The sequence below is a fragment of the Oncorhynchus masou genome, chromosome 1 (genome assembly GCF_036934945.1).
Source record: "Oncorhynchus masou masou isolate Uvic2021 chromosome 1, UVic_Omas_1.1, whole genome shotgun sequence".
NCBI classification, from domain to species: Eukaryota; Metazoa; Chordata; class Actinopteri; order Salmoniformes; family Salmonidae; genus Oncorhynchus; species Oncorhynchus masou.
This window is the reverse complement of record NC_088212.1, coordinates 59009714-59036136: the sequence shown is the minus strand read 5'-3', so window position 1 is coordinate 59036136 and position 26423 is coordinate 59009714. Positions and strand designations below refer to the sequence as shown.

Here is a 26423-nt window from a genome sequence, read left to right as displayed (position 1 = left end):
TATCATATCAGAAGTCAGTTGTCAACGGAATACTTGCACACGTCAGTCACGCAAAATCTACCGTGACTGATCCGTGAATGTTGTTTTACTAGATCGTTTTTTCCCCCAATATTGTCATCTTTGAAAAACCAAGGTGTGTCACGCCCTGAATTAGAGAGCGTTTTTATTCTCTATTTTGGTTAGGTCAGGGTGTGACTAGGGTGGGTACTCTAGTTTGTGTATTTCTATGTTGGCCTGGTATGGTTCCCAATCAGAGGCAGCTGTCTATCGTTGTCTCTGATTGGGGATCATATTTAGGCAGGCCTTTTTCCACCTGTTGTGTGTGGGATCTTGTTTATGTATTGTTTCTTGTGAGCACTGCATAGCTTCACGTTTCGTTTTGCCCTTTATTGTTTTCTGTGAGTTTCATTTAAATAAACATGTGGAACTCTATGCAGGCTGCGCCTTGGTCCAGTTATTCCAACGAACGTGGCAAGGTGAAGCTTGCCAATGTTCACTCCCCAAAAAATGTCCGTCACTGAAATTTCACATCTGCTAAACAAGCAAACGTGAACAATGTTGTTCAATGTAGGCCTACATTCCTTGAGACTTTAAAAAAACATGTAGGGATTGACATTAACCTGCTGATCCACTTGTCTTTCAGACAAGGAGTTGACTGAAAATGTTGTGTTGTTTGATTCAAGAAACCACTTTACAAAATACAACTCATTATTATTCCCATACCATTATAACAGAGAATCAGACAAATTATGCTGCCCTCTGCCTATTGGCTACTTAGCTTATTCAAGACTGTCTCAAAATACAACACTGCCCCTTTAAAAATCTCTTTACCTTACTTGCTTTCAAAGATGTCTAGAAATGCACACGTTTTGTGCTCTTGTGGGATGCAACCACTCCCCCATTGCTGACTAGAAAGTAGCTATAACTGGGATAATACCTCACTAACTAGCAAAGAATATGAACAAATGTGCACAGGTGGCAAGACGCAGCTCTCGCTTTGATCTCAAAACAAGCGCATCTACTCACGCTGTAAACACAGTCCAGCTCAGTATGGGCCTGAGTCATGCCATTAAATGCAATAGAATCCTACACCAATGTGCTCTGCCTACAAGAAAATATCTTGCATAGTTTGTTTTGTTTCAGGATGTTGGTTTGAGCACAATTCGCACAGTAGTGTTAACTAAAGGGGAAAACTATACATTTTTGTGAAGTTCAATCTGATGCTTCTCCGCGCGAGCTGAAATGTCTTCTGCGAAGCAGTCCTGGGGGAGCTGCGCCGCCCGATTGCAGCTTTGAGAGAACAACGAGGCCAAATCTACCGTATGGCTGTCTTGAAATGCACTTTCCTCTCTTCTCGCCTGATAACTGACCCTTCCTGCTCCCTCTCTCCTCTCTGCGTTGTATTGTTGATGTCAGAGTTCGATATGGATCCCACTCTGCCTTGTTGCTGGAAGATGGATTGAACCACACACACAGAGCCAGCAGCTACATGGACCTCCTGACCTGTTGAGATGTGAGGGAGGTGTGGTAGCTAGAGGCAGGGAAGTGTGTTAAACCACAGATTATTATGTTATCCATTATGCATATATTTCCCAGATACTCAAGAGGCTGCTCTAACAATGAAAATAAAATGTCTTCAAAAATGGAAGGCAGTCGGGAGGAGGCAGGTGGGACCATTCTAGCCAATGAGAAGGCAGATACCGGTGTGAACAACAGGCACAACTTCAATAGAAAGTGTTTTTTTTTTCAAAGTTGTCCTACTCCGATCAATACACTCGTAAAAACATAAACATTACACAACTTCCGTTCGATCAAATAAGCCACAGGTAGCAAATAAGCTATTCATTCAAATACTACACTCTCATTGACCTCCTTACAAAAACACCTTGTTTGGTGGGTGGGGGAAAAAACGAAGAACCAAAAAAAACGCCACCTGCAGGAGAAGACAGATTTTGGGCCCAGTTATTCCTCTCGCTTTGCCGCAATCCTCTCTGGTGAAACACATATCGGTGCTCCTATCACCATACCACGAGCCTATCAGCACTGAATCACTCGCGGCCGATCGTTTGCCGGGGCTGGCATGAATAAAGGTCACACACTGGTAGAATATTATACCAGCAACAGTAAAGCAACAGTAAAGTAAGAGACACTGCACATATCTGACATCTGTATTCAGGCAACAGGAGTCTTAGGCAGGGCAGAGAATGCAGGAGAGCTGCTTAGCTGACAAGAGGAGGAGAGAATGCAGGAAGTTTGTGTTTGCTGGAGGCTAAATGTGTCAAGGCAAAGAGGCCTGTGTCAGTTTGAGTTCTTATGAGCGAGGGCATGCTTATTGTGATACTGCCTGAGATAGCTTGAGGCTAAGAGGCAGATCGTGTTAGAGAGCCTTGGCTAACTGGAGTCGAGAGGAATAGGGGAGTTAGTAGCAGCATACAGAATGTAACCTAATGTGGAAAGGGGAGTGACTCCACTAGCATCATGACGTTGGTTGTAGTTACAGACAGACGCCTCAGCATCTGTACTCCAACAGACAGACCTTCTCTCTGTGTGTGTGTGTGTGTGTGTGTGTGTGTGTGTGTGTGTGTGTGTGTGTGTGTGTGTGTGTGTGTGTGTGTGTGTGTGTGTGTGTGTGTGTGTGTGTGTGTGTGTGTGTGTGTGTGTGTGTGTGTGTGTGTGTGTGTGTGTGTGTGTGTGTGTGTAAATGAGTTAACAGCTGAGCTGTAGAGCAGCACAGCAGCGCTCCCTGCAATGTGTACCAGTTGGAACTGCTGTCTGGTGAATCCAATCCCCCGTATCCTCTCTCTCAGCTGTGCCTATCTCAGCCTAATCAAATCCCCAGAGCACCAGGTGTGCCCAGGGCAGGTTAATCTAATGACAGGTGTGCCCATCTCAGCTGAATTAGATCATGCTACATTAGGCGCAAGACAGATCCAGATATGTCATCTTCTCTCTGGGAGCGACACTGGGCGAGGGAGGGAGGGTGGGAGGAAGGGAGAGAAAAAAAGTGAGTGCGACAGAAAAAAGGGGTTGATTGTCAGTGTCAGGTCAATTTCATGAGCCACTTCACTTCCATTCCCTTGGAGAGGTTAGTGAGGTGAAAAGAATGGAGCATTCCAGCCATCGATCAGGTGGGGAGGGGAAGGAGAGAGAGCAGATCGACTGCAGTGTAATGATATGAGTGTGGTTGTGTGTGTGTGTGTGTGTGTGTGTGTGTGTGTGTGTGTGTGTGTGTGTGTGTGTGTGTGTGTGTGTGTGTGTGTGTGTGTACGTGCACACATCTTCATAGGGTTAATAACTTCAGCTCTGTGTGTTTGACAGATTTTCTCAGATTTGCTATGTGATGTTCAACAGCTTCAACTTGAAGACGGCATCCATTTAGGGGGCGACAAAAACGACCACAGAGCTTCATGTTCTCTCGCATTCTGACTTCCTCTTCCACCCACACGTCAATGTCACCCATCGCTCTCCTTTCACCATTGATTATACAGTATGTCTATCTCTGTTTTTACCCCCATGTCACTCAGCCTATTCTATAAATGGGACCTTTATAATAATGAGTCATCCTCACCCTCCACAATCTGAGGGCATCATGTGACAGCCATTCACCAGGAGAGAGGCTTTGCGTGCTGGGGTGGCATCCTCCCCACGGAGCAGACGGCTGTCTAACACACAGGGGGCAACAAGCAGCTGGTACACAAGATGGTAGAGGAGGTACCAGCCAAGAGGGAGGATCAACCAGTAAAAATACCAATGACTGTTCCATTACATGAAAGAGAAAATATGGAGGAAAAGACAGGCAGACAGACAGACAGACAGACAGACAGACAGACAGACAGACAGACAGACAGACAGACAGACAGACAGACTCAGAAAGAGGGCAAATGGTAACTTCCACTTGTGAAGGTTAGTGAGTTATTGTTGTTGCTCCAGTAAGAGCCAGTGTTTAGGGGCTCATCAAGCTTACTCCACCATCTTGATATCATTAATGGAGTCAAAAGAACACCCCAGACAGGTACGTCACTAAAGTCTCACAAGAGAAACTCTTTCAACCTGCCAAAATCTCTGTATCTCATGAGCTTTCGTCAGACTGTGCAGTTTCTTCAGACTACCGGTATTACTCCTTGTCCACATACGCACGCACACCACGCACTCACACACACACATAAACACACACCACGCACTCACACACACACACACATAAACACACACCACGCACTCACACACACACATAAACACACACCACGCACTCACACACACACATAAACACACACCACGCACGCACACACACACACGTAAACACACACCACGCACACACACACACACATAAACACACAACACGCACGCACACACACACATAAACACACACCACGCACTCACACACACACACATAAACACACACCACACACGCACACACACACATAAACACACACCACGCACTCACACACACACATAAACACACACCACGCACGCACACACACACATAAACACACACCAATTATTATTTGACTCCACAAACAGACCCCCTGGGAAGAGAGCTGGGAAAAGGCCCAGGGAACGCCCCCTCCCTCCGTCTACTCCCTCCATCTATCCCCTCGCTTCATGAGGACAGACAGACTGCTGTGAAGAAGGGATGAGGTCAGGGGAGGATGTGGGCAGGAAAAGGACAGAGAGAACAAAGATGGAGAGAAGGAGGATAAAAAGGATGAGAGATGCTCCTTGGGGTGATAATAGGCAGCTCTGTCACAGTAATGGCTAATGAAATGCCACACCAAGTTTCAGAGCTCGTTTCATTCTTCTTTTCCTTCGTTGAGTCTGACACATACACCTTAAACTGTCTTTAAAAATGGGTAGCGGAAAAGGACATTCATACCATGTGACCGTCTGGCGAATGGATCAGTGTGTCGATACAAGGCTGGCTAAAACGATTGACAGAGGACATGACAGAGACTTGACATCGAATGGCTGTTTTGGACATTGTCCTGGGACCGTTATTCTCAGAGAAACTATGGTCGATCTGAATCAGCATGGGGTCACATAACGACCCCGGCCAAAAACAGACCACCAGATCAACTGTGGACCGGGACCTGCGCTTATTAAGTTTAGCCAATCACGGCACATTAACACAATTGATCCCCCGCCTATGCAAGATAAGAATAATTTATCATTGATCAAGAATCAATTGCCCCACTCTATTTGGACTCTATTTCTATTATTATTTATATTTCTTCCTCTCTATTTCTGCCAGTGGCTGTGAGTCTTGAGGTCATTGTAGGATACAGTGTCCAATTCAATCACAAAGCCAGCTTGCCCCCCTGGGATCCATAGAGCCAATGAAAGGTGGATGTAGAAGTGAGAATCAATGAATGCACAGCAGTTTATTAAACTACCATTTTACGCTCTGGTATGATATCGACGGACAAAATGGAGCACGGTATTAAGTTAGGCTGTCTGCTCATTCGACAGGAGCCCGGGAATTGGCAATGCAAAGCACTTCCCATAGAGAACTGTTCAAAAAAAAATATAGACTCCATTTTATGGTATCAACTATTGGTTTGACTGAACAATAACTCGAAAATGGAGTCCAAGGAGACAAACCAAGCAAAGGCAAACAACAGAACGTCAAATAAAAGACTGCTGGCTGTGCCAAAGGGTTCAGGGGCAAGGACAAGGTTGAAGAGAATAAAAGCAGCCGAGGACTACATTTGGAACGACAGTGGGGAAGGATGAGAGAAAGAGAAAAAGCGAGAGGGCAAGGTGCATTCCACTCTGTTGTTTCCGCATGTCGTCCACTCGGCCATGTTGTGGTGAAGGACGTTTCACGGAGCTCTCTAGACAGGGGGCTTTCTGTCGGCCTGGAGCTTTTTGTCTCCACTGTCAGCACAGAGAGAATTACCTGCAGTCGCAGCGCTGACCTGGACACAGATAAAACACGATGAGGACAGGGAGAAAGGGGGAACATGGAAAGAAAAGTGAATGACATCTTCACGGATGTAATTATGGTAAGGTCCAGACATGTTATTTGGTGTGATTTCTTTCTTTCCTTTGGTTATCATCTGGGATGAAATCTGTCGTTCTGCCCCTGAACAGGCAGCTAACCCACTGTTCCTAGGCCGTCATTGAAAATAAGAATTTGTTCTTAACTGACTTGCCTAGTTAAATAAAAGTCAAATAAAAAATAAGAAATGGGTGTGGGAAATTAGCGTGAGCTAGAAACACTAGTGCAATGCGTCAGATGATTGTTTGTTCAATGTGTCTATGTGTTTGTACTTGTCCCTATCCAAATAAACTAGACAAAAAAGACAAAATCAGGCATAACGTGAAGAAAGAAGACTCAGCTGGCCGCGTGATTGGTTGATTGAATTTCCCCCATTTCTCTGGCAGGCTGCAGTGAGTCAATAATGGCTCCTGCCACCCCTACTGCTGAGTCAACTGATATCGTGTGGATGTGTGCGAGTGTGTGAGTGTGTTGTCTCACCGTGTGTCTTACGGATTCAGGATGTAGGACACCGCAGAGTTTACCCTGTAGCTTACACTTACACAGCTCCTCAAAACCCAACTTCATGCCAGAAATCAAATACTTTGTGTTTTGTCGCAGTACCATTACGGAGGAGTTTTGGGTGTGTGCGCGGGTCACCTCACATGCCCCTTCAGAGTTCCCCCTGCCCCAGTAACACTCCTTTCGCCGGCCCTCCCTCCCTCCCAATTCTATCTCATCTTCCTCATCCTCCTAAACCTCCTATCACATCGTGCATAACCCCCCCGGCTCATAATCCTTGTATCATATCCCATTAAACCCCCCCCCCCCAAAAAAAAAATATCTGCTGAAGCTCCCATATAATCGCACACACTACACACACACACACACACACGCACACACACACACACACACCTGCTTATCCTCCACAAAGAGAATAAGAAGGAAGAGGGGATTCAATCTCACTATATTCTCTGATTCTCTGCCCTAGGTCTTTATCCCCAGTCTTTATCCCCAGTAGGAGGCTGGAGGAAGCAATGCCCAGGGCTAAAGGAACCCAGCTGACTTCAGAAACAAGTGAGAGGTCGCTCTTAATTAATACAGCTTGGCTACTGCTGGCGGGGTTTAACCCACCATGCCTGGCTCACTGGGAGAAACACAGGGAGAGAGAGAGGGGAGGGGGGAGATTCTACACTATGAGCAGGCCGGAAAAAAAAACAAAAATCTAATATGTTCTGACCACACAGTCCACCGAGAGAGATGTTCTTAGAACATCTCAACGTTTCCATCCCCCGGGGCTGGGAGTAGTGAGTGGGTGGAAGGCTGGATCATTCTCCCACTCTTGAAAAGGATGGAATAAGGACGCGAAATTACCCGAAATTAAGCCAGTGCATGAGCAGTTCTCTGGAGAGGTGAGGTACTAGCAGCTATGACAAACAGTAGCATCCACACCCACAGTAAACACGAACACAGTGAAGGAACACACCATCTCTCCCCCTCTGCACCGTGAGCTCCTCCAGTCCGGCACTCTGGCACATCCAATACCTTCCTCTTCCCACCTCCGACACAACCCATAACGCACTGCTCCGTCATCATCAAAAACCACTCTGAGAATGAGGGCGAGAGAGAGCGAGAGAGAGAGAGAGAGAGAGAGAGAGAGAGAGAGAGAGAAAGAGAGAGAGAGAGAGAGCGAGAGAGAGAGAGAGAGAGAGAGAAAAGAGAGAGAGAGAGAGAGAGAGAGAGAGAGAGAGAGAGCGAGAGAGAGAGCGTGAGAGAGAGAGAGAGCGAGAGAGAGAGAGAGAGAGAGAGAGAGAGAGAGAGCGAGAGAGAGAGAGGGACAAGGGGAGAGCACGCACAAAGTGCTAAACGAGCAATAAAGTTGACAGCAGAGAGAGGCCATTCATCTTGCCGCCAGAGAAGAGGCTCCAGAGTTAAGACGCTGGCTAGCACCGTATTCACACCATCTATCAGAGGACAACACACACAGTACATCACTACAACCATAACACAGCACTATGTGGACAACAGTGGAGGCTGTGGAGGGGAGGACGGCTCCTAATAATGGCTGGAATGGAGCAAATGGAACGGCATCAAACACACAAGAACCACGTCTGATGTATTTGACACGATTCCACTCATTCTTGCAGGCAGGAGGGAGGGATCGTGTCACTGGCAGGGCTGGGACAGGAGGGACTGGAGCCCAGGCAGCAGGAGTTGTCCCCCAGGTCCCCCCTCACCTGTCTGTGACCCCAACTAGACAGACACACACACCCAACCTAAACCAACCTCGGTTTCAACCTCTCCATGGCCCTACTGAGGAAGAGTCCTGACAGCAGACATACATGGACAGGCATATGTACAATGAGGGATGCTGGCACAGATGCATGAATGCACACAGACACATAGTCTTGCTCTGATTGGGTGCCACCGAAAGAGACCTCTCCTCTCTCTTTCTCACACACACACACAGAGCGAGAGAGAGAGAGAGAGAGAGAGAGAGAGAGAGAGAGAGAGAGAGAGAGATATTTCGCCTGAAGCCAGCACTAGGGAATGACGACAGACGTGACGCCCTGTCTGCTCACGTCTACTATCTGTCACAGATAACACACACGCACACACACACACACACACACACACACACACACACACACACACACACACACACACACACACACACACACACACACACACACACACACACACACACACACACACACACACACACACACACACACACACACACACACACCATCCTCATAGACAGACACCAGACACTCTGTCTGCAAGCGCGTCCTATCAGACAATGCCCCATAGCCAGCGAGCTCATACACACACACACACACACACACACACACACACACACACACACACACACACACACACACACACACACACACACACACACACACACATAATATATATATATACACATTACACACACACACACATTACATACACATACTAACAGTGAGAAAATGGAGCCTTTATCTAGGCGGAGGATAAGAGGACTATTGACTAGGGAGATTGCTAGAGGCTGGCAGGCATGCACACTCCAGCCTATCACTGGACATAGTGTATAAATCCCCACATATCCTAAACCTACAAACACACACAATAAAAAAAATAACACATAACAACTTCATAATCCCATGCAAACCCATTTATGACTGATAAAAGAGTATCTTCTTCCCATCCTAATACTTCAGGGTGTTTTGGACATGGAGTCTGGGCTGCATTGGGAGCTGATAACCATCGTTAACCCTTGCAGTGACAGCACACACACACACACAGATCGCCATCTGAACCCTTTCGGTGCCATGAAAACACACCCTCGGGTCATTACCAGCAGAGGGGTGTGGGAAAGAGACACAGGTAGGGGCCAGGTGACAGACACTAACTCTGTGTTCTAAACGGCACGATATTCCCTGTGTAGTGCACTACTTTTGACCAAGCCATTTGCTTGTATGCCAAGGCATCATCGCAGTTTTGTACTTCTTAGTTTTTTTGTGATCATCCATAACTTGAACCTGTCATAACATCATATTGCAGCACACAATCACGTTTACATTTTACAATCTAGAGATGTTTTCTGTCAGAAGAAACCCACAGATGATACACACTTAGAACGAAAACGGTTCCAAAAGGATTTCTCGGCTGTCCCCATAGGAGAACCTTTTTTAGTTCCAGGTAGAACCCCTTCTGCTTCCAGGTAGAACTCTTTGGGTTCCATGTAGAACAGTCTGTGTAAAGGGTTCTACATGGAACTCAGAAGGGATCTACCTGGAACCAAAAAAGGGTTCTACCTGGAACCAAAAAGGGTTCTCCTATGGGGGACAGTCGAATAACCCTTGTAGGTTCTAGATAGCACCTTTTTCTTTCTATTAGGGTACGAGAGAAGGGAGATTGAATTCCAACCCAATAAAACGCTCCCTAGAACAAAAGTACAGTGAAATGTAGCCGTGTTCTTCATTTGGAACCAGTGATATTTGCTTTCCAGTGCTGCGGGTGTTTTTTTCCATCTCTCTCTCTCCATCAAGACGGGATCCGTTTATCTCGCAACCAACAGATGTTTGAATTGTCTAAGAGAGGATTTTAAAGTCAATTGAGTCCTTCCGACATTTTTTGTTGTTGCCCTCAGCAAGCTGTACTACTTTCTAGAAGAAAACACAAGTCACTTAGCAGTCAGAGCCCAAAATGCACGCACACACGCACACACGCACACACACACACACACACACACACACACACACACACACACACACGGTCTGTTTGAATACACACATTCTGTCTAAAGAGTTCCTGTTCTGAAGAGTTATACAGTAAATCACATAATCTGAGCAAATACTAATCTGGTGAGCAGTTTAATCCTGGGATCTGGCTTGCCTTTTCACTTGACTGTCTGATTTGCATTTCTCCTTAAGAAAGGTAACAGATCTTAGAGCACACAAAGCATCCATTGAGACAATAAGCCAGCCTCAATAAATACAGAGGTGGTGTTTATTAAAGCTGCTCAAATCTACTGCTGACCCCTTGAGATGTGGATTCTGCTGCTACTGCAAAATGAACAGTTTGGCCTGACCAAGCCGAGAGAAGGCGGCGGTGGTGGTGGTGGTGGGGGGGCAATGCAGTTAGAAATAGGATAGCAATAACTGGAACAGAAAGGGATGAAGAAAAGAGAGAAAAAGAGAGGGAGGTCACAGAGGGAGGTAGCGCTGGAAAGAGCTTTGATGCTACATTATCTTTTCACCCTTGCTGTGCTGCCCCAGGTTGTGCTCTCCCCTCAACACAAGAGGCTCATAGTAATGGCCGGAACGGAGCAAATGGAATGGCATCAAAACACCTGGAAACTGTGAGTTTGATGTATTTGATATCATTCCACTGATTCCGCAACGATCAATACCACCAGCCTGTTCAACCTATTATGGTGCCAGCGACCTCCTGTCCCCCTCAACAGACACGCACTGCATGTGACACGCACACACACCACACACACCGCCTGCAACATAGACACACATGCGTACACACGTGCACCACCCCATGAACATACAGTCGTGGGGTAACTACGCAGATGTCTAGGGAACACTGCACCTCAGAATCTGTGCTCCAGTCACTGTCAAACTATCAGCCCTTTTCTCTCCCCATTCAACTCAATGAATACCATCTGCCAAGCCAGGGACAGAAAACAGAACAGCCCACAGACCTTACAGAGAGACTGGCGCCTTGAGGATGTGGGTTTATGTGTGTGTGTGTGTGTGTGTGTGTGTGTGTGTGTGTGTGTGTGTGTGTGTGTGTGTGTGTGTGTGTGTGTGTGTGTGTGTGTGTGTGTGTGTGTGTGTGTGTGTGTGTGTGTGTGTGTGTGTGTGATAATCTCTGACGCAGTGTCTAATTTCTAACACAACCCAGAGCCTTTTGGTCAAGCCCTCGTCCAAATTGGAGCCAGGCCAGGTCAATGTCTGGGGGAGTACAGGACCCTGCTCCCTCCTCTCTCTTCACACACACCCTCCACATACCCCCCACACAGCCCATCACAAGACCGTCTCCACAAAAATAATCTATTCGTTCTCCTTATCTCTAACAAACAGAAATTATCATCTACAGGTTGTGGTACCACTGAAGAAAAACAAAATACACATTTTATTCACCGAAGCACTTCAGGCAAATTGAGAGGAAAAAGAGCAGTTGCTGTCATCTAACAGACAGTTATTCGATTTTAACTTAATGCGCCATAACCTTGCAGTCTGCCTGCAACGCTTTCTGGGGACTTTATATCATTAGGTTGTTGAGTTTTTTGTAATTGCCTTGGTGAAGTGAGGAATTCTAACAAAGTGGTAGGCAGGCCCCAACTCCCAGGGTCTCCTTAACAGCGCTCCTGTGAATAAACATCAAAGACAAACAGCTGCCAGCAAGAGACTGTGGGAGAGAGAGAAAGAGGGAGGAAGGGTTTACACTATCAGTGTGTGTGTGTGCGTGCGTGTGTGTGTGCGTGCGTGTGTGTGGGTGTGTGTGTGTGTGTGTGTGTGTGTGTGTGTGTGTGTGTGTGTGTGTGTGTGTGTGTGTGTGTGTGTGTGTGTGTGTGTGTGTGTGTGTTGAATGCCTCTTCACTGCATCATCTTTTACTGGACTAAATATAAACACAGAGGACGAGCGGAGCCACAGAGAGCTCATGGGAGGAAGACAATAGCCTGTCCCTGACATCATCCACATACATACTTTTTATGTTACACACATTCTATGTTGTAAGTACATAGCGACATTGACTAAAATGTCAACAAATTGTGTCTCTCAGAGAGAGAGAAATATATATATACTGTATATATAGAGAGAAATAGAGAGCAGGTCTCGTCATGCCTGGGGGTTTGGGGCTGGCTGGGGCAACATCCCTCAGCTCGACAAGGCCAGCCAGACTGGTGAGTAATGGTAAAGGGCAGGGTACTGAGGGCATACCTTCAGATAGAAATGTCTAGACTTTAGAGATACAGTATAGTTAGGGTTTTCCCAACATCTCAATCTCCATGGGCCGGTATGACATGAATATCTAACCATCACAAGGACAAGGACAATCACACAACCAGTAGTACCACGACGGGAAAACACTCAGCCACACACACGCAGTCAGCCACACACACATCCGCGTACCGATAGACATGCACACACACACTTCCTTGGAGACAAATTGAGAGCCCGTGAGCCAAAGAGCAGCAGAGGAAATGTAATGAGGCCAGATTAGCATCAGAACAGTTGATGCTAATCAGAAGAAACGCGCCTCGACACATTCCCACGGCAACATCACACACACAAACAGCAGGAGGGTAGAAGTCAAAGTTCTAGTAATCAACAAAAAAACATGACCTGTCAGTCCATCTCTATTCCCTGAGGTGTGTTGCTGACCGCATGGTGCAAAACTCTTCAGCGACTGCTAATGAGCGTCGAACATCTCTGACGCAAGAGCTAAAAATACATTATCACAAAAAACGACTCGCATTTTGGAAAATATTGGAAGCTGTCAAAGAATAGAGCTGAGTGGAACTTTGCATGTGCCTCATGGGTGATCCTTGGACGTCCGGACCTCTGAATGTAGCCAACGGCTAAAGTTCCACTGACTAATTTCCAGTTAAAAGGAGAATGAAACATTGGCATTAGCAGGGTGAAAGAGACAGAGGCAGAGACAGAGACAGAGAAGAAAGGTAATCATATCTCACCAGCGGATGGACCAGCCCCAAATCCCAGCATTGTTGCAGACAAAGACCGTGTTAAGCGTATGGATGAGGGAGGGAGGTGACCGCTGTACGGGCGTTGTGGGCCGTCAGATCTGTCTGGCTCATGTGGAGACCAGGAAGTCAATCTGGAGCCACAGAACCAGACCTGACTTCTTTCTCTCTTTTTTTCTCCACACTCTTTTAAAGAGTTGTTTAGAGGCAGGGAGCCGGAGAAGGTCAGTGTGTGAGAGATCACAGGACAGAATTTACAGAGTGATGACACTCCTACAGAGGCTAATCTGTGTTGCTTTATAGGGGGATCCCAGTGGGAGGGCTCTCTAGATGGTCAATGGAGGCATGCCCTTGTTACAACACAATGTGTTTACAAACCGCTCAACTTTACTGATTGAAAGTCAATATTCAAAGTATCTCTGCTGATGAGACACATACACTCAAATCACCAGAAATCTACCCTCTCATAGACATACAGACTCTCCGATCTTGCTGGCAGGCCGACGTGTGACAACACAGGGTGGATGTGTCTAAAAATGGAGACCTTAAGAGATGTCAGAAGAGGTGTGATGTCACTGACTGCTTCTAAGTGCAGAGAGAGAGAGAGAAATAGAGAGAGAGAGAGAGAGAGAGAGAGAGAGAGAGAGAGAGAAATAGAGAGAGAGGCTGAGTACATATTTTCCACGGGTTGTGTTTCTCTCAGCAGAGCAGCAGTGCAGAGAGGAGTGGCAGGTCTGGAAAAGCAGGTTTGAGCTCCACAACATAACAGATGATGAGGAAACTAACTCACATATGGTGTAAATGAGTCTACATCCCCTCCCTTGACCTATACAGACTCCACTTGGCCCTCATAAATACTACATCCAATGGAGAATTTAAGCACTTGTCCTCTTGGAAGGAAAGATCTGCTGTAAATGTATCTAAATACTTCAATGCACAGAATGGCATATCAAAACCTCTACCCTCTACACACCACCAGCCAACACATAGCCTCCCCATTCTGCTGACATGTAAGTTTAATGCGAACACATTGTGATTTCAGTGTGAACTTCATGTGAACTGCAGATAACACACCAGACTGTAGATCTGCTGTCACACAAGGTGGTAGGGGCACTATGAGTATGGCGCCGCCCTTGTGGTTGTGATTAGAAGATACAATTTGAGGCAGACACACACACACACACACACAGCATAGCTCCCTGTTAAAATAAAGGTTAAACACGCACACACACACACACACACACACACACACACACACACACACACACTAGAGACAGAAGGAAACAGAGATCGGGGGAAAGAGAAAATGTATTTTGAAGAGCCAAAAATGATACTGAAAACAAAAACCTTGTACACGCAATTACCTGAAACGAAGGGCTGAACTCGCCTCTTCTCTGCATAAAATGCTATAGTTAAAAGACATTCAGGGAGGCGCGTGCAAAAAAAATGACATTCAGACAGACAGGCAGGGGGCCGTGAACAATGCAGAAAGGAATCTGGGAATACAGGGCCGAGGTGAAAAGATGAAAGACGAAGGTTGTAAGAAAGAAAAGCTACCAGCTTGTGGAGTTAAAGGGCGTGGAGTACATGCACAGCACAAAGACACACACACACACACACATCTCTGTGTCAACAGGATAAATGATTCAAGTTTAGCCTGATCCTCTATAAATGCTTTGGAGCTCTCAGGAGATCCACTCTTCAAGTCTGTTAAGTGAGAGAACACAGGATGTAAGAATGAACCAGTCTCAGAGTACAACTGCTGTCCCTCTGGGCTGATATATGTGCTGAGAGTACCTAAGCCCTGATTCAGGAACAGTATTTTTCCTCTAGTTTCCCCGTGGGGGTTGAGCTAGGACACAGATCCTGGATCAGCAGTTTGGAACAGATCATACCGGTATCATAGTAAACCTCCCCCTTTGGTGCCTGAAAAAAAAAAAAGGAGCCGATATGTCCACATAGTTCTCATTACTCCTGGTGATGACGTCATTCTAGAGCAGGAGTAACTCCTGTGACCATCACACCGTGCAGGTGGCCTGGCGGTGAGAACGTTGAGCCAGTAACCCGAAAGGTCGCTGGTTCAAATACCTGAGCCGACAAAGTGACAAATCTGGCGATGTGCCCTTGAGCAAGGCACTTAACCCTAATTTGCTCCAGGGGCGTGTTACTACTACTGGCTTACCATGTAAAACAACATTTCACTGCACCTCTCTGGTGTATGTGACAATACAACGTTATATATATTTATGGAGGAACTGGAGGAAAATCACATAACATTAATGCATCTCCAGCAACGTTATACATTATATATTTATGGAGGAACTGGAGGAAAATCACATAACATTACTGCATCTCCAGCAACGTTATATATATTTATGGAGGAACTGGAGGAAAATCACATAACATTACTGCATCTCCAGCAACGTTATATATATTTATGGAGGAACTGGAGGAAAATCACATAACATTAAGGCATCTCCAGCAACGTTATATAGATTTATGGAGGAACTGGAGGAAAATCACATAACATTACTGCATCTCCAGCAACGTTATATATATATTTATGGAGGAACTGGAGGAAAATCACATAACATTACTGCATCTCCAGCAACGTTATATATATTTATGGAGGAACTGGAACATTACTGCTGGAGGAAAATCACATCATTACTGCATCTCCAGCAACGTTATATATATTTATGGAGGAACTGGAGGAAAATCACATAACATTACTGCATCTCCAGCAACGTTATATATATTTATGGAGGAACTGGAGGAAAATCACATAACATTACTGCATCTCCAGCAACGTTATATATATTTATGGAGGAACTGGAGGAAAATCACATAACATTAAGGCATCTCCAGCAACGTTATATATATTTATGGAGGAACTGGAGGAAAATCACATAACATTACTGCATCTCCAGCAACGTTATATATATTTATGGAGGAACTGGAGGAAAATCACATAACATTACTGCATCTCCAGCAAAGTTATATATATTTATGGAGGAACTGGAGGAACTGGAGGAAAATCACATAACATTACTGCATCTCCAGCAACGTTATATATATTTATGGAGGAACTGGAGGAAAATCACATAACATTACTGCATCTCCAGCAACGTTATATATATTTATGGAGGAACTGGAGGAAAATCACCTAACATTACTGCATCTCCAGCAACGTTCCACTGGAAACACTTTTCCGGATATCCACTGTCAGAGAGACTGGACAGGGAGTCTGTTGAACTGTGGGACAGTGACAGTCGCTGGGAACTGGGTACCGTTCTGCCATCCATCAACAAAGGCATACTAGTGGTACAGGCCGGGGTCAAATGGAGAGAGTGTCAGGAAGAGAGAGAGAGAGAGAGAGAGAGAGAGAGAGAGAGAGAGAGAGAGAGAGAGAGGCGGAGCGGTCCCTGTCAGCTCACTTTCGGGTGGCAAGCAGACAGAGCAAGTGCTCCATCAGGCGGGCAGGCTCCCCAGACAACCCCCCAACAGGGTCACCATCTCAGCCTGGCCAGGCCTCATCCATCAGCCCAGACAGCTGTCCCATTAGCACCGCCTCAGCCTCAGACACAGAGACGCACAGAGGACACATGGCGACGCGGCACACCGGGGGAGCACACAGGACATGCACACAGACACCGGGGGGGCTCTCACTCTTACTCACAGACTCACTAATCCACACACTCACAAACACTAAATGTTCCTTTCCCCACCCGAAAACAAAACCACACCCATTTAAACTACGCAAACTTCTTCTGCTTGCCTCTCTGAAGAGAAAGGATGTGCATTCACACTTAATTGAGCCGTGATGACGTTATCCATTCATACGTAAAGACGTTTTCCATTTTACAATAGCACAGCCCCTTTTCCCTTAAAAATACTTCTGAGTTAGTCTGCACCCGCAGATGCACTGTACATTCCTCAGCTGACATGGGAAAAGCTAGTCATACTACACATAGGGAAACAGACACGCTGCTGCATGGTCGCTCCGTCCCTGGCCTTGCAGGGCGTCTCGATGTGGGCCGGCTGCGGCCCGCCACCATGGAGGACTGAAGTTAAAAACAAATCAATGAAGCCCAGACCCAGGGGAGGTGAGTGGAGTAGGGGAGCCTTTTGCTCCAAATTACAGCATGAAAAAAAGAAAACGCTGTGGATGTGATGTGGAATAAAACAAGAGGCAACACAGCTCCGCCTAACAGTAGGCCTGACCTCACAGTAGCAGACATGAGAGAGAGCTAGTGAGGAGGGGATGAGGGACAGAGATGGAGAGAGAGAGAGAGAGAGAGAGAGGGTAGAGAAAGAGTGAGTGCAAGGAGTGAAATGCTGGAAGCATTGAGAAAAAATTTACCCACACAGAGAGGGAGCGACAAGTGGATATAGCAAGAGGGACACACACACGTGCAGAGAGAGAGAGAGAGAGAGAGAGAGAGAGAGAGAGAGAGAGAGAAAGAAGACAGGACAGGACAGGGCAGGACAAAATAAAAACCCTCCAAACCAAAAAGGCATGTGGTTTTGATGGTATCCTTAATGAAATTATAAAATATACAGACAACAAATTCCAATTGGCTATACTAAAACTCTTTAACATCATCCTTAGCTCTGGCATCTTCCCCAAAATTTGGAACCAAGGACTGATCACCCCAATCCACGAAAGTGGAGACAGATTTGACCCCAATAACTACCATGGGATATGCGTCAACAGCAACCTTGGGAAAATCCTCTGCATTATCATTAACAGCAGACTCGTACATTTCCTCGATGAAAACAATGTACTGAGCAAAAGTCAAATTGGCTTTTTACCAAATTACCGTACAACAGACCATGTATTCACCCTGCACACCCTAATTGACAACCAAACAAACCAAAACAAAGGCAAAGTCTTCTCATGTTTTGTTGATTTCAAAAAAGTCTTCGACTCAATTTGGCATGAGGGTCTGCTATACAAATTGATGGAAAGTGGTGTTGGGGGTAAAACACACAGCGTTATAAAATCCAAGTACACAAACAACATGTGTGCGGTTAAAATAGGCAAAAACACAAACATTTCTTCCCACAGGGCCGTGGGGTGAGACAGGGATGCAGCTTAAACCCCACCATCTTCAACATATATATCAACAAATTGGCGCGGGCACTAGAAAAGTCTGCAGCACCCGGCCTCACCCTACTAGAATCTGAAGTCAAATGTCTACTGTTTGCTGATGATCTGGTGCTTCTGTCACCAACCAAGGAGGGCCTACAGCAGCACCAAGATATTCTGCACAAATTCTGCCAGACCTGGGCCCTGACAGTAAATCTCAGTAAGACCAAAATAATGGTGTTCCAAAAAAGGTCCAGTCACCAGGACCACAAATCCAAATTACATCTAGACACCATTGCCCTAGAGCACACAAAAAACTATACATACCTTGGCCTAAACATCAGCGCCACAGGTAACTTCCACAAAGCTGTGAACGATCTGAGATACAAGGCAAGAAGGGCATTCTATGCCATCAAAAGGAACATAAAATTCAACATACCAATTAGGATCTGGCTAAAAATATTTGAATCAGTCATAGATCCCATTGCCCTTTATGGTTGTGAGGTCTGAGGTCCGCTCACCAACCAAGATTTCACAAAATGGGACAAACACCAAATTGAGACTCTGCATGCAGAATTCTGCAAAAATATCCTCCGTGTACAACGTAGAACACCAAATAATGCATTCAGAGCAGAATTAGGCCGATACCCGCTAATTATCAACATCCAGAGAAGAGACGTTAAATTCTACAACCACCTAAAAGGAAGCGATTCCCAAACCTTCCATAACAAAGCCATCACCTACAGAGAGATGAACCTGGAGAAGAGTCCCCTAAGCAAGCTGGTCTTGGGGCTCTGTTCACAAACACAAACACACCCAACAGAGCCCCAGGACAGCAGCACAATTAGACCCAAGCAAATCATGAGAAAACAAAAAGATAATTACTTGACACATTGGAAAGAATTAACAAAAAAACAGAGCAAACTAGAATGCTATTTGGCCCTAAACAGAGAGTACACAGTAGCAGACTACCTGACCACTGTGACTGACCTAAACTTAAGGAAAGCTTTGACTATGTACAGACTCAGTGAACATAGCCTTGCTATTGAGAAAGGCTGCCGTAGGCAGACATGGCTCTCAAGAGATGACAGGCTATGTGCACACTGCTCACAAAATGAGGTGGAAACTGAGCTGCACTTCCTAACCTCCTGCCCAATGTATGACCATATTAGAGACACATATTTCCCTCAGATTACACAGATCCACAAAGAATTCGAAAACAAACCCTATTTTGAAAAACTCCCATATCTACTGGGTGAAATACCACAGTGTGCCATCACAGCAGCAAGATTTGTGACCTGTTGCCACAAGAAAAGGGCAACCAGTGGAGAACAAACACCATTGTAAATACAACCCATATTTATGCTTATTTATTTTCCCTTGTGTACTTAACAATTTGTACATTCTTACAACACTGTATAAATAGATAAAATGGCATTTGTAATGTCTTTATTATTTTGAAACTTCTGTATGTTAAATGTTTACTGTTAATTTTTATTGTTTTTTTTATTGTTTTTTTATTGTTTATTTCACTTTTGTATAATATCTACCTCAATTGCTTTGGCAATGTTAATACATTTCCCAAGCCAATAAAGCCCCTTGAATTGAATTGGATTGGATTGAGAGAGAGAGACGTTTCCCATGCCAATAAAGCCCCTAAAATTGAATTGAAAGAGAGAGAGAGAGAGAGAGAGAGAGAGGGAGAGGGAGATGGGGGGGGGTCTGGATAGGATCAGCCAGTCGAAGGCAGAGAAGGAAAAGACAGGGTTGTATGGCAGGGAGCTGGACGCTCTATCGGCTCAGCAGACAGACAGGCGGGTAGGTAGGCAGGCCACTACACTCTGTAATTTACAGATGTGGAATGTGGCAGCCAGCCCCTGGTGCTAATTACAGGCCCTCTCTTTCTCCTTCCCTCACTCTCTCTCTCTTTCTGCTGTCAGAGTGGGGCTGGGCCCTGGCTGCCTGCTGGAGACTGAGCCAGAGCCAACCAACCAGAACCAGACTACTCCCACAATGCCCTGCTCTCTCCCAGCCCCAGTCCCCAGATACAGCAGCAGCAGCAACAGTGAACAGCAAGTCAGCTAGTCTCCACTGGAAACATACTGCACAAACACTGTCGGTCAGTCTACAGTATATCTCTGTATGTCCGTCCTCAAGTGGCTGGCAGTCTATTTTAATGTTGATCATATCTGTGCATGCATGTGAAAGGGTTGGTATGGTAGCTCATATTGGGGGTGAAGGGGTGTTGTATTCAAACAGATGACTTTCATATCAGGAAGGGGAAGGGGGCACTTTATGGCAAAACAATTATCCGCATCCATCTTTCATCCTACTCTATGCATCCCTATCGTTCTTAACCTCCACCCATCTATCATCCTACTCTATGCATCCCCATCGTTCTCAACCTCCACCCATCTATCATCCTACTCTATGCATCCCCATCGTTCTCAACCTCCATCCATCTCCCTCTGTTTGTCTCCAGGTGCTGGTTACTGCCACACATAGAGTACACCCCCCCCCCCCCCCATCTCTTTCGTATCGTCTGAGATCCCCAAAGATTGGAAAGCTGCCACGGTCATCCCCCTCTTCAAAGGGGGAGACACTCTAGACCCAAACTGTTCCAGATATCATAACCGCCATCAATAAGAGACAATATGTTGCAGCTGTATTCATCGACCTGGCCAAGGCTTTCGACTCTGTCAATCGCCACATTCTTATAGGCAGACTCAACAGCCTTGGTTTCTCAAATGACTGCCTCGCCTGGTTCACTAACTACTTCTCAGATAGAGTTCAGTGTGTCAAATTGGAGGGCCTGTTGTCCGGACCTCTGGAAGTCTCTATGGGGGTGCCACAGGGTTAAATTCTCGGGCCGACACAATTTCTCTGTATACATCAATGATGTCGCTCTTGCTGCTGGTGATTCTCTGATCCACCTCTACGCAGACGATAGCATTCTGTATACTTATGGCCCTTCTTTGGACACTGTGTTAACTAACCTCCAGATGAGCTTCAATGCCATACAACACTCCTTCCGTGGCCTCCAACTGCTCTTAAATGCAAGTAAAACTAAATGCATGCTCTTCAACCAATCGCTGCCAGGACCTGCCCGCCTGTCCAGCATCAATACTCTGGACGGTTCTGACTTAGAATATGTGGACAACTACAGATACCTAGGTGTCTGGTTAGATTGTAAACTCTCCTTCCAGACTCACATTAAGCATCTCCAATCCAAAATTAAATCTAGAAATCGGCTTCCTATTTCGCAACATAGCCTCCTTCACTCATGCTGCCAGACATACCCTCGTAAATCTGACTATCCTACCTATCCTTAACTTCGGAGATGTCATTACAAAATAGCCTCCAACACTCTACTCAGCAAATTGGATGCAGTCTATCACAATGCCATCCATTTTGTCACCAAAGCCCCATATAGTACCCACCACTGTGACCTGTACGCTCTCGTTGGCTGGCCCTCACTTCATATTCGTTGCCAAACCCACTGGCTCCAGGTCATCTATAAGTCTTTGCCAAGTAAAGCCCCCCCTTATCTCAGCTCACTGGTCACCGTAGCAACACCCACCCGTAGCACGCGCTCCAGCAGGTATATTTCACCGGTCACCCCCAAAGCCAATTCCTCCTTTGGCCGCCTTTCCTTCCAGTTCTCTGCTGCCAATGACTGGAACAAATTGCAAAAATCACTGAAGCTGGAGACTCATATCTCCCTCTTTAACTTTAAGCACAGCTGTCAGAGCAGCTCACAGATCACTGCACCTGTACATAGCCCATCTGTAAACAGCCCATCCAACTACCTCATCCCCATACTGTTATTTATTTTTTTGGTCCTTTGCACCCCAGTATCTCTACTTGCACATTCATCTTCTGCACATCTATCACTCCAGTGTTTAATTGCTAAATTGTAATTATTTTGCCACTATGGGCTATTTATTGCCTTACCTCCCTTATCTTACCTCATTTGCACTCACTGTATATATACTTTTCTATTGTGTTATTGACTGTATGTTTGTTTATTCCATGTGTAACTCTGTGTTGTTGTTTGTGTCACACTGCTTTGCTTTATCTTGGCCAGGTCGCAGTTGTAAATGAGAACTTATTCTCAACTGGCCTACCTGGTTAAATAAAGGTGACATAATGTTGTTGTTTTTTTAAATAGTATGCCATGCACTCTAACCTACATGTAAAACACATATCTTAGCTCTTGCACCGCCCTCATTGCACAGAACATCGCTCTGAATGATTTATGTGGTCCTTTACAGTAAATTCTCTCTCTCTCACCCACATAGACATTTCCAAAACAACACAAAGAGGAACAGAAAAAGACAATACCTTTTTCTTTCATACCCACACGCATGTCCACACAAACATATTGTGGATAAAAAGCAGCCCAAAGCGCCCAGAAAACAGCACAGGCCGTGGTGACATTGACACACAAGTCATTGTTTCCCTTGATGGAAACTGAGTACCCTTCTTCCCCCATAGCAACAGCAGCAGTCCGGCTCCACATTGCCCTTTCTGACTCATTTCACAGTAAGACAGGAGCATATTGATCATACAGAACGCTACTAAATCCTACTAAGCCATCTCTGCCAGCATACACACCAACACAGACACACAACATGACCACCTCTGCCAAAAGACCAGGGGGGGCAAACATGGACCGTTGGAGTGGGAGGACAGCACAGATGTGCCTCCTTTTTATTCCTGCAATCTCCCAGAACCCAATCCAGTCTGTGTGTGTGTGTGTGTGTGTGTGTGTGTGTGTGTGTGTGTGTGTGTGTGTGTGTGTGTGTGTGTGTGTGTGTGTGTGTGTGTGTGTGTGTGTGTGTGTGTGTGTGTGTGTGTGTGTGTATGCGTGTGTGTGTGTATGCGTGTGTGTGTGTATGCGTGTGTGTGTGTGTGTGCGTGTGTATGCGTGTGTGTGTATGCGTGTGTGTATGCGTGTGTGTGTGTGCGTGCGTGTGTGTGTGTGCGTGTGTGTGTGTGTGTGTGTGTGTGTGTGTGCGTGTGTGTGTGTGTGTGTGTGTGTGTGTGTGTGTGTGTGTGTGTGTGTGTGTGTGTGTGTGTGTGTGTGTGTGTATGTGTATGCGTGTGTGTGTGTGTATGCGTGTGTGTGTATGCCTGTGTGTGTGTGTTCAGAGGGAGCTAACTGGCTATACCCAGAGCCCACACTGTCTGAGTTTATTTGCATGTTTGACTGTCTGTAATAACAGCAGACAGTAGGAAACAAAGTGATGACATTTCACCGTAAAGTACCACAGACGTCAATGTAAAATAACCCCCTGAACCACTGACCCTGGACCTGCCATACTCTAATATACACACACCCAGCTCTGTTAAACACCAACGAGCGGCCCATGATGGTAGCGCCAGCAAAGAGAGACAGAAAGAGAGAGGGAGGTGAGTCAGAGAGACCATACCATGTGAAGGGTTGCGGTTACATGAATCAATGAACACGGACCTGTCCATTCCACAGTCGTTGAGAACCCTGAGTGAAAGAGTGAATGTAGGCAGGTCCACAGTCATAGATGTATCCAAAGAAGATTCGTGACTGCCGTCCTCGTACCGTCCTCACACTGTTCAGTATGGCAGGGAGGAGATATTGGTGGGGGTGTGGGTGAGGCTATAGGCTAACGTAGTGTTATATCCACTGGCCTGCCTATCATCCCTCCTCGGTTTTTTTTTTTTAGAGCGGGACACAGTATTGACGCCCACTTGAAGACATCGCCGGTTGGCATGCAATTTGTGCCAGGCAGCCAAGGCCTGGAATTGGCTAGAATCATTCAGTGTACGGCAGCTGGGAGAGAAAGTGCTCTTTGTCTCTGCGGCAGCGCTGCTAACGGTGAATTGCCTTGAATTCTCTCCTCATTGTCGATCTTCTCTAAATCGAACTATTATTTAGTGTGGTTCCAATAGAGCTGTGGTCACACCGGGTTAGCGTTGGAAAAAACGCTAAACGTCTGTCTCTATACCTTGACAGCTGTGCCACGCACACATGCACACACGCGCACACAAACAAATCGTAAGCAGTACAGTAGGATATACAAAAATGGTAATATAATCATGTCTCCGCATCATTCATAACACATCAATAATCACTCTCCCTGCGGGAGTTCAGCTATGATGCAAACAAACCCCGACAGCGACCCGCTGTGTGTGTTACAACAAACAGCTGTGTGCGCACAGAGACAAGGCACGGTCCCTGGAACCTCGCATCGGACGCAAGTCAACTCTGCAAGGCCATTTGACAAGGCCATGTCTGACATGTTGCCTCTCATCTCCACAGCTTCTCATAGAAATATACTGCATGATTTCTATTTTCCTATAACATACATGGTCATTGTTCATTAGCGCCACACGCAGTCGCAATACAATGTTTACACCCACTAAGCCTATAGAACAATCGAAAGAGAATCGTTTGATTTTCCGGCCACAGGTTAATGTTTTCATACTGTCAACTATATCTCAAAGCGGTTTACCAAAGATTACTACTGCAGGAAACAACCACTGTGGACCTCACTCGTGCCAGAGATTTAGCATTATGTTGAACAGATTCATCAAGCTAATTTATTATGCGTTCTGGATGACTTGTTTATGACCAGCGAGATAAGAGCAGACACGGTTTCATTAGCTGGGTGAAACATGCTCGTTGATCTGCAAGAGAAAAATACAACTAAAGGTACTATTTCAATTTAATTAGGCTAATTGTCTTGGGATTTACATGGTGCCAGGCAATTCCACATTGAGTTGTTATTACACCTTTAGTGGAATTTGCTAAATGTCACCAATCTAGATAGGCCTACTTTAAGTCTTTTTTCCCCCATTAAACAAAAAAATTATAACAGGCCCCAACATTTTGTTAATTTCACATGTAGGCTACAGTAATTCAATCTGAATTATTTAGATCTGTTCTAAATTCATTTCATTGATGCAATACCCCTCATTATTTCATATAAATATACACCTATAATGTGTGTAAAATATTCATGTGACATATCTCTTTCTCTCTCTCTCTCTCCGCACACGCACACGGTTTTTTTTATACATTGCTTACTGCCAAACGCCCACTCTCAATCAATAGGTCTTATCCGATGTAGAGAATATAAACTATCAGCCCAAAGCCATACCCGTCAACTATTTATGTTTTAAATGTATATAGCCAATAGTTAAAAATAGCCATATAATCTTGAATATGCTTAGAGGAAAATTCAGTTAGTCTTATTACATGTAGCCTAGGCAAAATAATTTTGGGTTTATGCAGTCTACAATTGGCGATTGGAGATGGATAATGGTAAAATATATATATATATATATATATATATATAAAAAAATGATATACATTTACAATAACAAGCATACTTTTCCAAAATAACTCCCTCCATATGCAGAATTAAAACAAGCTGACATAGGCTATACTTTCCAGTTGCAGTAGACTTTAAAACAAAATAGCATTATAGAATCATCTAATATCATCCACGTTGCAAGCAATGCAACTTAGTAAAAGCAACACCTCAAAACAATTGCTCATTATACACACAATGTACACCATGTTAATCGATTTAACGCTCCAAAACATTTACCTGGGTGACGAAGTCCTGAAGGGGCGCGGCGGTCGGTGCTGAGCAGCTCCGCTTGTGACCTTCAGGCAGGATGGGTAGAAGCCACAACTATCGAACTGAATTGGTAATAAATGCAACCTACGCCACCTGACAATAATTCCATGAATCGACAGAGAATAGGCTGCCTTCTGGCTGTGTGGTTTTATTTGTGACGAACGCGCCGAGGTGATTCGCTCTTCACGGATAACTGGCGGCGATCTCTTCTGTCCAGTCCGGCTGGCGCTGCTCAGAGCTGTACCAATGACTGTATAGGGCTGTACGGAGCGGATCAGAGCCGCCAACAAAATAGACACAATTTCAGCCAGCCACGTTTCAGCAGCCACCATTTTACCGTAAAACTCCAAGAGCTGTGCACATATCATTTATTCATACTTTCCAATTGGGTACTCATTCACAGTGAGAGCAGCATTTTACCATATTTGATACATCTTTCTCGGAAATGCAAAATTTTAAGCATCTTCAAATATTTAACATGTAGCCTACTCTGCGTGTTTCGATATAGGCCTACCAAGTTC

At 45.4% G+C, this 26423-nt stretch overlaps 1 protein-coding gene across 2 annotated transcripts in view; it reads right to left on the bottom strand.

Moving 5' to 3' along the window:
- Positions 1 to 26158, bottom strand: part of LOC135547295 (docking protein 4-like) — a 51970-nt gene extending 25812 nt beyond the window's left edge. Inside the window, exon 1 of one of the 2 annotated variants that reach the window (XM_064976149.1) lies at positions 25870 to 26158. The gene's annotated coding sequence lies outside the window, so the exon portion shown is untranslated. Of the gene's footprint in view, positions 1 to 13173; positions 13260 to 25869 lie in introns of those variants that run through there. The other variant, XM_064976158.1, reaches the window with a different exon arrangement.
- Positions 26159 to 26423: the final 265 nt, after the last annotated feature.